The sequence below is a fragment of the Panicum virgatum genome, chromosome 5K (assembly GCF_016808335.1).
Source record: "Panicum virgatum strain AP13 chromosome 5K, P.virgatum_v5, whole genome shotgun sequence".
NCBI classification, from domain to species: Eukaryota; Viridiplantae; Streptophyta; class Magnoliopsida; order Poales; family Poaceae; genus Panicum; species Panicum virgatum.
Window position 1 is genome coordinate 4,404,174 of NC_053140.1, and position 11,214 is coordinate 4,415,387.

The window sequence follows — 11,214 nt, forward strand, 5'->3', positions numbered from 1 at the left end:
TTTTCCTTTCCCCTTCCCCCCTCTTGTCACGTGGGGTCAACTTGTCATTGTCACACCTTCTTCACTTCCTTTCCCCTCCCCTCCCCTCGTGTTCCTTTCCCCATCCGTCGGCGAGCAGGGTGAGCCGCCGCCGGCGCCCTCGTCTGTCCAGGCAGAAAAGTCAAACAGGGGCACGTGCACGTGAGTCAAGAACCAGGCCAGGTTCTGTCCACGCAGCGGCCGGCGGCAAGCGGCGGCGCTCTCGCGCAGCAAGCAGGCAGAGCAGCTGGCAAGCACGTCGGCAGGAACGCACAGAACAAGCTCATCCATCGCAGCACAGCAGGGGCGTGCGGCCTTGACGCCAACAGGAACCAGTAGCAGGACAGGAAAGGGAGACTCGTTTTCTCCCCTTTCTATTGGGGATTGGAGAGATAATATTGGGGATTGAAAAAAAATAATGGGGAAAGGGAGATGGAAAATCAATCTGTTGGAATGGGTTTTTTCACCATCAATCCCCTATATTGAGAAAAGGTGGAAAAGGAAAGGAGAAAATCAAGTTGTTGGAGTTGCTCTTATGCCGGCTAATGGATCAATTGAGTAGCTAAGGCACCGTATTTATTTTTTGCGAGGTTAAGTTATCAGGGTGTCGTTATCTTGTCTTATATCAAGTTTCTGGTAAAAAACGAAAAGTTGATGGCGAGATCTCTCGCTCGTCCAATGGTTGATTAGGAGTATGTTTGGCTTTGCCCTTGCACGCAGGCAGGGTCGTCATTAGCATTGATTTCGCACGATTTGGCCGGTCGGACATTCAGATTTGGCTTCGGTTTCTCGACGGAGATCTTGTTGCTCTGGTTGGTTGGGCAGCATGCGCGCAACCTAGCTAGCTAGTGGGAAAACACTGACGCGCCACTGATGCTCCTGCTTTGGGCGCAGGTGGAGCGGCAAGTCTAACTGCAACTCTGAGTAGCCAAGTACAGAGAACGTTAGCAGTTAGCACCAAGCATAGGGTAGAGTCCCAATCCCAACTAACCTGGTTCTCCCCATCATTTGTCATAGATTGAGGTTGTTACCAACTAATTCCAAATATACTTATGGCAATCAAAAGTGATAAAAAAATGCAAAGGACAGTTGGTGTTAAAATATACGATGATAATGCATAAAAATGTCATCGCTTCAGCATTGTTAAGGCCAACCCAAAATTGCTGCTGCTTGCAGCGTCTCCTGCACATTATTCAACAAGACAGGCTACCCATCACAAGTTTTGGTTAATGATTTTAGGGAACAATCGATTGCTTATTTCTTTTCTGCAAAATAAGATACTACATGCTTAGATACTATAAACATAAAAATACAAATGTCACACTTGTGCAAATCTATTGGGACGTTGCAGACACAAGAGTGACATCCTAACTTAATACTTATTTTTGTTCAACAATACCTTCATGAATATTCAACTTGATTGTATGAAAAAATACAAGTTCATCAATATTAATTTGTTGGCATAATTATTTTTTTACATTTTAAACACATATATGTAGTTGGTTTAATTTGTTTGGATGATAGAGCACCATGCTATGTCAAATGAAAACTGCCCGAGACTATCAAATTGACCGAGCGTGGAAACTTGTTAATCTGTGACGCTCAATCCCTGACGATATCTGAAAACCGTCATAGATTCTTTCAGAATATCGTGACGTTTTCAGGATTTCGTCATAGATTGAGCGTCTCAGATTAACAAGTTTCTTGTAGTACCCAACTTTGCCGAGTATTGAGCGAGTTTAATGTGCCTCATGTTAATTGATCTGAAATAAAATTGCTGTGCTACCAACTTTGTGTTGTTCCAGAAGTTTATATGGACAGCTGATTGATCGATGGAGTAGCAAAGCGTTTATTGTCTCTCCCTCTTGGTTAAACTATTTGGTGTCACAATCTGATAGCAAATTCAGAGAATGCTTAGTAAGGTGTTTATCATATTTTCCACGCTTACAACAGGCATTCCGCTAGCGTAACTAATACACATCTACGAAATGACATGGACATTCAGAGATGTAACTTTGAATTATCGAGAATTTGTTGGCTGGTTGTGCAACATTCACACAACCATAGTGAGAAAACTCTGATACCCCTTTGACCCTAGCTTGCTTGTTGTTCCAAACAATCTCATCGTTAATACTGCATCTGTATATAATTACGGAATCAAAACCATTAGCAAATGCTTAAAATATGAATCCTTGGGTATTGATGGGATAGCACCTAACTCGGATGTTAATGTTATTAGACTAATTATTGACCAAATGGTGAACCTAGACGGTAAATAAACTAAGCCTTAGTACTGCGTTACAAAATTATTAGCAGCCGGACGGAGCATTTCGTGGATGGAGCGTTTCAACAGGATAGGTCAGGTTCTCAGTGACTGTTCATCCGTCTCGTAATAAATGCATTTCTAAAGTTCAAAATTTATCTTAAAATAAGTGCATCTTTAGGCCAGTTCCAGTGGGGGTTTCATGGGCACAGTTACCTAGACTGAGAACTAGATAACTATACCAGATAACTATACCAGATGAGTTTCATGATGAAACTCTCCTCACATCCCATGAAACTCTATCCTTCTCTCTTCTTGTCATGTCAGCAAAATTAATAATATTTAATGTCATGAAACCCTCCATAAAACTCCCATTGAGACTGGCCTTATATATATGAGATAACCTACTCCATATGTCTTTTTCTACTTTTTCTTCCTAAAGTGCAATGATTGCATTTTTATAGGGGTATATATATGTAATTTCTAAATTTCTAAATAACATTGATCTCTTGACCTCAAACCTAGAAGTGAACTTTTATTGGGAAATTGAATTAGGAGATAACTTTACTATCTTTTCTCTTTTTTGTTGTTGTAGTCATTAGCATGTGAATGATAAAGACTGGAACTTTCCATATTCTAAAATAAAATTTACTATCATTTTTTATGGTCCATTACATAGTCAGATTTTATCTTACGGACTATATGGAACGGTGGTCTAACCCGTTCTAAATTCCTGTGGACGGCGAGTAGGATGCAGTACTATTGTTCTATATATGAGGCCGGTGACCATGCGTGTGTTGAACAATTTGGGAGAAAGGCCTTGTCTAATCTAGTAATCTACATTATCAGTTGATAGTGCAAGGACGGCGCGACCAAGGCAGCTAGGCAGCACCCAACATTCTTTTCTTTTGGCTGTGTTTAGTTCGCGAAAAAGTTTGAGTTTTGATATTGTAGCACATTTTGTTGTTATTTGACAATTAATATCCAATTATAGACTAATTAGGCTAAAAATATTTATCTTGTATAAAACAATTATACTATGTAATTAGTTATTTTTTCAACCGCATTTACGTATCCGAAGATTTAATGTGCCGGATACTGTCGGAAATTTTTTGAAAACCAAACATGGCCTAAGGGAAAGGCGCCAAACAGAGTTGACTCGAGGCCCTTTTTTTGGCCAACCTTCTCAACTAAAAGTTACCACTAGCAATTGACCTAATTAAGCTCGGTGCCGGTCTCTGTGAGGCTCTGATCGAGCAGTTAGGCGCTTCATTATTAGTCGAAACAAAGACACCTGACCGTGTGGTCATGAAAATTAGTTAGAAATTTCTGATTATTCACGTGCTGTTTGGTTCTTAAGACTAATTTTGTCTGTTGAAAATTAGTCTTAAAAGAAACATTTAAGTCTAATTTTGTCCTTGACATCAACGATAGTTTCAACCTTTCAGCCTTAAGACCGGATCTTGACTGAGAATCCGATCCAGAGGTTGATCAGATGTATGCACTGGTCATCCATGACTCGACCAAACGAATCCGTGACGCGCGTGCGATCGATCGACTGGCCGATCACGAGGCTCTAGTACATCAAACGGGTACTGGTGCAATTGCTGCCGCGCTGATGGATGATGTGTCATGCACTCGTGCTCAGAAACCCATTGGCAGATGACGACCATGAAGATCACACCAGCTAGAATTTCCTTTCCTTTGCTATAGTGTTTCCTCTGATGGAACAATCCAGTAGCACCAGAGCAGAATTGCCATTTCTTTCCGCGTGGCTAATTAAACCAGTCGGTGTTACATCGCTTTCTCTGATTGTGACCCCAACGAGTGGGTTAACTAGCTTCCAGGTGATTGGCATTTTTCTGGCTCTCGGATTGCGACTTCATCCTGCAGCACAAATGTGAATCAGTTAGTTTAATAGTAAGTACATCCGAAGTTTGTGGTTGGACATGGACATTCACAATTGACTTAAAAATTCACTGGATCTTGCTCCTTTTTACGAATCTCCTAGGGATGTGGCAGCACTTATAGTCTGTTGGCACGATCAACGAATTGTGGTTTGTGAAGTTTCTGCTTTGGTGTTTATTTCACCCATCACATGAATAGGATAACTGCGCATCACAAATTGGTCCTTACAAGTCATGACTGACGGGGTCCATGAGAGTCCTCCTCCATTGGTCCTTACAAGTCATGGATGCTGACGAGTGGCCAGCTAACAGTAACAGGCTCATTGTAGATTAAGTATCTGCACACAAGAATCAGGAGGTTACTTTATCTTATTTTATGGTTCCATCTCGGTGGATTACAGTGGCGGAGCTTCACAAGGGCCAAGGGGGGCCATGGCCCCCTGGCTTTGCAAATTTTGCACTATATGAACAGTAATATTGATACTATTCATCATTGTAGCATAAGGTTGGCCCCCCTCATTCTTCCGATTTCTTCAATCAAGCTCCGCCAGTGGTGGATTACATATACATACTGAACACTTCTGTGAACTGTACCTATTCCATCCAATAAATTCCTATGGACGGTGAATAGGATATGTAGTGGTACTGAGGCTGGTGACCAGGTACAACAGGCCGGGAGAAAGTTTAGAGACCTCGTCGTCTAATCTATATTATCAGCTAATAATGCAAGGACACGGTGCGACCAACGCAGCCAGTATTTATTTATTTATTTATTTTAGATTTTAGAAAAGGCACCAAAAACATTTGATCGAGCAACTTATCAATGAGCGAGATGTCTGTGGTGACTTCATCAATTTTAAAATCTAATGGTAAACGTTTTAGGGGTAGAGTATACCCGTGTTTATAGTTCATAGAAACGTGACTGCGTGCTTGCATGTGAGCATTTGAACGGTTTCCAAAAGGTAGAGGACTCCGCTTACGTGCATGTCTTCAACGTTTTTTTAGACTCTACTTTTGGTCTTGTTTGGTTTTCCTAGCGCACACAAGCCGAGAAAAGAATCTCGTATGCATGGAGTGTTAAATGAAGTCTATTTGCAAAACCTTTTTAGAGATGTGTATATCTTTTCGCGATGAATCTAATGGCGGTAATTAATTGATGATTGGCTACAGTGATGCTACAGTAACCATCCTCTAACCACGCGTCACAGTCCTCATTAGATTCTTTAGGGTTCATAGCGTGAGGAATGTGGAGTACTCACTCCTGGTTGTGATGAGTGAATTATCAATAGTGCGGTGTGATCGTGTGCTTGGTCTTTGGTTGCAGGTACACGGGCGTCGAGTGTCGATGAAGAGCTGTCGTGGAGGTGCTGTGGCCGATGGACCGTGCGGTGGACGGCGGTGAAGGGCAGCCGGGACCGGAGCTCGGGCTGGGCGGCAGCTATGGCGTCCACTCCTGGATCGAGAGCGCAAGCGCCGACGGAAGGCGGGTTTCTTGGTTTGTGCCACAAAACCAAGCTGGCGGACGGCGGTTGAAGACGCCAAATCGTGGAGGCATGGGCGTTGGTCTCGGGACTGGCGGAGGAACGGGCGTCGACGACGTCTAGGGCCTCGCTGCGGGCGAGGAGGTGACGGGCGTCGGGCGGCGTCTAGGGCCGTCAGGAGGCCGAGGCGGGAACGGCGTCCAGGGCCACGGCGTGGAGGCGGGAATCTTCCCGCGCGTGGAGTTTTGGTGGTTTTCTCAAAACCGGCCACCTACCCGGGTTTTGCGGACCCTCCAAAACCGCGGATCGGATATTCATCTATGTGGCGACATCGCGGAGAAGACTTCGATTCGAAGAAAGAACCTCGGCCGTTGGATGAGATCATGTAGATATTTCCGGTTTAGCCCCTATGGGTGTTTTAGTCTCTAGTTTAAGTCTAAGGGTATTTTGGACCCCTGAGTGGGCACTATAAATACCCCCTCACCCCCTCTCTCTCTCTTAGTGCCTGGAACAGAACGCTCCCTCTCCCAACCCGGCGCCGCCTACCCCTTCCTCCCGTGCGCCTCTCTCCCTCTCTTATGTTCTTCCTCCCTTTCTCCTCTAGGGTAGGATTTGAACTATGAATTTTTTAGTCCTTGTACTGAGATTGAATGGGAAATGAGACCCTTCCCTTCTTGTGCCCTCCGGGGTTTTGATTTCGTTTCAATCTCGTACGTCTTGTGTTTTGTTTGTGATGAAATTTGGTTTTCGTTTATGTGTTCATGAAGCACGAGATCGTAGTACTTTTCTGAGCTCTTTGTGGTGAATCCATCGCTCTTTAATCAGTACAAAACGCCTAGGATTCACGAGCTCTTTCGAAATGAAGTTTTTGCGTTCTTGAGAAAACCCCGTTCTTGCTCGGTATTCCCTCGATTCCTCCCAAATCATGGAGTGATTCGTCGATTCCTTCCGTGGATATGTTCACAAGTTCTTTGTGATCATGCCTACAAAATTTGGTGAGATTTGGACTTGATTTTTCCCTTCGATCATCGAGTTTCTCAAGAGTGGCGAGCTGAAAAATTCGTTCTGGGCTCGGGCAGAATTTTTCGTATCACCGGTTGAATCGACCGGTGATCAGGGTTTTGCTCATATTTGCGTTTTAGGGTTTCTAGCGTATTGCACCGACGTAGGTGTTTTGGCATCGTCGGTTTAACCGGCGTTGTTGTTTTGCTTTCACCGGTGTATTGAGCTTTGAGTTTTCCTTCGTCAGATCAACCGGTGTTCAGTTTGTCTGTTTTGCAGTCTCTCTGGACAACTGTACCGACGTTGGTTTCGATTTTGTCGGATCATCCGGTAAAGTAACACCGGTTGAACCGATGCTGTTCAAACCTATACGTCGGATCAACCGGTGCTTGTTTCATCTCTGCTGCCAGCTATGTGACATCGGTTAAACCGGTGAGGGTTTTCTTTACATGTCGGTTTAACCGGTGATCATATACCGTGCTGTTTCTGCTGCTTGCTCGCTGCTTTTGATCCGATCTCTTCGCGGCTTGTTCTTAGAGTTTTTGCTTGGTGTCTAGCTCAGCTATAGCTACACTTTGCACACTATAGAAGAGAGGATTTGTGGTGTGCTTATGGGATCATAGGCCAAACTTTCCAAGTAGAAAGTTTTAGTTGGCTCCCATTCATCCCCCTCTGGTCGCCTTTTCGGTCCCTCATAGCGCAGAGGTTCTGGAGTTGGTTTTGTAAACTGACTTTATTTAACACCGTAATTAGCGGTCAAAATTTTTTATTACTCCCTAGCGCAGAAAACCAAACAGAATGTGTTCCTAGAGTAGGGGTTCTCTCGTTTCTACCTGATCCATATTGTCGATCACCAAAACATGCATGTTCAACGGCCATATGTGTGGATGAATGCGTACCAGCTCGTTCCAGTCCGTTTTATGCGATCAACCCGTGACCACCTGAGAGAGAGAGAGAGAGTTGCACATAAACCAGTGGCAGCCATCTACGACATCTGGCACTGCTGCTACAAACTTCGTCCACTGTTTAGTTTCATTCTCGAAGGAACCATTTGATGGTCCTGTATCCCTTAGAAGCTGAAGAGTGCACCCTGTTGTCGGCTAGGAATTATTCGTTTTCCCAGTAGCTTTCATGTGTGGCTAGCCACACATTAATTGTTTCTGAAAATATGATGAAGAGAACAATGGCCAGTTTCTAGATGACAATTAATTACTGGACAGCTGCACCGAAGGATCGTCAAATTGATCCAGATAATTTAAAGACCGGACTCTAAAAGTATCGAGTCCTAATCCTATGTAACTTAAAGTTATAAAATTTAAAAGTCAAATTGTACTGTGTGAAGTGACCATTAAGGCCATAGTTCATTACCACCCCTGGCTGCACGCAAGGAATCCCACGGCTGACCGTCTTGGGTGTTTTTTTTTTTGACGTGCGAGGTGATCTGAGGAACCCGCGCTGCCGGCAGAGGAAGCACCCCAGCTCCACTCAAAGCGGCCGCGAGGGAACCGGAGAGCCCAGACGACATGGCTGCTGCGAACGAGCTGCAGTGCCCGTGAAATCTTCTCGAGCTATGAGAAGGGACATATCTTTGATAAACCCGATTCTCGAAGGAACCATTTGATGGTCCTATATCCCTTGAAGGTGAAGAGTGCACCCCTGTTGTCGTCTAGAAATTATTCATATTCTCAGTAGCTTTCATCCCTGTGTCTAGCCACACATTAATCGTTTCTGAAAATATGATGAAGAGAACAATGGCCAATTTCTCAATGACAATTAATTACATGCACATGGCTTAAGTTCCTGCTTGGAGGAGCTAAAGTTGAATACTACCTATTAGCACTTATATAAGTCTAAAATTTTAGCTCACCCTATTAGCACTTCTGTTTGAATACACTAGTGTTAAAATTTTACACTTTCACCTGTTAGCGCTAGGATTAAAACGGACCTAATTTTGCCTGGTGCCTTGCAGTCATCGATTGATCTTGATGTCTCTGGATGTCCACCTAGAGCGATGAGGAGGAAGATTCAGTGACTTACCTTGGGTAAGTCAAGCTGTAACTGGCGGCCATATATCTGACGTCCATTGTTGATCCGACGGATAAAACGAAACTGCCCTTTTTTATGCAGCCAAAATCTGATAGACTCGTGATTTCAGCGGGACGTAGGGGCTTGGCGCGCTGAGTCGTCTTTCTCCCGCGCTGCGCGCGCCCTCAGCGCCCCTCCGACGCTGCGCCGCCGCCCCTCCCATGCAGCGCCGCCGGACTCCACGCCGCCCCTCCCACACTGCGCCGCGTCCCTGCGCCGCCCCTCCCGTCCGACGCGGCGCCGCCCTCGGCGCCGCCACGAAGGAGACAGTGGTCCGCGCCAGAGTCCATTCGATCCACAACGCAGGAGCCACCCGAAGCCCTCGGCGCTGCCCCCGACGACATGGAAGATAGGCAAGGGCTCCGCTACTGGGGCCCCGCGTAGACGCCGTGAAAGAGGGAGACAGGAAGGGTCCAGGTTGCCGCAGAGGAGCGAGTCCTCCTTCGCAGATCTCCGTCGACACGCTCGCGAGCCCAGGTGAATTCCATCCCATGCTTTGCTTTGCTTGTTAACTGTGCGTGACTGCAAATCAGATTCAATATCATGCTGCAATTGCTTAAATAGAGATGTCAATTTATAGAGAATTCCCATGCACTTTCTTCTTTGCAACAGAATTTGGCAATGGCACAATTATCTGACAACAAAATTACGCAAGTTGGCTTGAGGTTCAAAAGTCCAGACGAGGCTTGGGTGTTTTGGGTGGCTTACGGGGGTAGTACAGGCTTCGATGTGAGGAAAAGATACACAAATATTAGCAAATATGATGTCAAGATGACTTCGTGCCGGTTTGTTTGTTCCAATGAGGGTCATCGAAGAAAAGGACTAACAGATCGTGTTACAAAGTGTTTTAGAGCTGAAACAAGAACCGATTGCAAAGCTCGAATGACTCTTACATTGGATCGGAGGGAAGAAAATTATGAAATTACTGAAGTTGTGCTGGAACATAATCACTTGCTTTAGTTGCTCGAGACCTGTCACTTGATGGCATCACAAAGGAAAATTTCAGAACTGCAAGCTTTTGAAATTGAAACCGCTGATGATTCTGGAATCAGGCCAAAAGCTACACATGAGTTGGCTAGTCGTCAAGTTGGTGGACCACTCAACCTTGGCTATACTTGTCGTGATCGAAAAAATTATTTACAAAGAAAGCGGCAAAGGGAGTTGGCTTTTGGGCAGGCTGGAAGTATGTTGAAATATTTTCATGACAAAATTGCAGAGAATCCATCATTTCAGTATGCTTTGCAGCTTGATTGTGAGGAGCACATAACCAATACATTCTGGGTTGATGCTAAAATGATCCTTGATTATGCATTCTTTGGTGATGTTGTCACATTTGACACTACTTTTGGCACAAACAAGGAATATAGAACATTTGGTGTTTTTCTTGGGCTGAATCAGTTTCGTCAGACCACTATTTTTGGTGCTGCACTTTCTATTCGATGAAACTGAAGCATCATTTACATGGCTCTTTGAGACTTTTCTAGCTGCACATAATGGAAAGCAACCTAGAACTATTTAGACAGATCAAGATGCAGCAATAGGAAAAGCTGTGAAGAAAGTATTTACAGAGTCATATCATGGATTGTGTACCTTCCACATAATGCAGAATGCTGTCAAACATCTATCTCCAATTAAGGGCAACGAGGAAGAAGAAGCTGAAAAGGAAGTTCAGGAGGAAGTTGAAGAGGAAGACGAAGAATTCCATATTCTCAAAAATTTTAGTGCATGTATGTATGGCTATGAGGACAAGGATGCATTTCAAGAGGCGTTGCATTGCCGCTGGACCGTGGCTGATGGCTCTATACCTCTGAACATGCAGGAAGTATCAAGTGAAGTGACAACTTTGGCGGCAAGCGCAGCGCAACAAACGCATACAGTACCTAGAACATTATCAAAGGAGCATGCAATAGACTATAGAGGCCCTACTAACTTGATTCTCTGCATCATGAGTCATAGATTGAGGTCGTTAGGAACTGATAGTAGATGTGCTGATGTACAGTACAGACATGATAAGTAGTTTGCAGGGCAAGTCAAACACGGAGGGTGGGCGAGCAGAAATGAGAGAAAAAAAAACCCTAAGGGCTACAGGTGTCATCACGTACGGCATAGAAAATGGGGTCAGTTGGATACATGCCACTACAACTTCTTGAAATTGGATTTCATGTTGAAATCCATGCCATTGAGTGGCATGATTTTCAACGTGAAACCCAATTTCACAGAGTTGTGGTGGCATGAATCGAATTTTCCCTAGAAAAATACCATCGCATCATCGCTGTGAAGCACAGCCGCATCAAATTGCGCCGTTTACAACGTCTCTTCCTGCACATAATTCTCGGCGGCGAGGTATGCACCCACCACACATGAGTAGAATAACCACGCGTCATGACAAAACTGTGGTTAGTACCAGTAGTAGTATGTATTTTGCTGAGGGAACAGGTGATTATGATCGATGTCCATG

The 11,214-nt window shown here is 44.5% G+C and overlaps 1 long non-coding RNA gene across 1 annotated transcript; it reads left to right on the plus strand.

Moving 5' to 3' along the window:
- The first annotated feature begins 8,818 nt into the window (after nucleotides 1–8,818).
- LOC120710436 lies at nucleotides 8,819–10,883 on the plus strand. Its single transcript, XR_005689892.1, has 2 exons — nucleotides 8,819–9,233; nucleotides 9,369–10,883. It is a non-coding gene; the product is annotated as an uncharacterized LOC120710436 (long non-coding RNA).
- The last annotated feature ends 331 nt before the right edge of the window (nucleotides 10,884–11,214 follow it).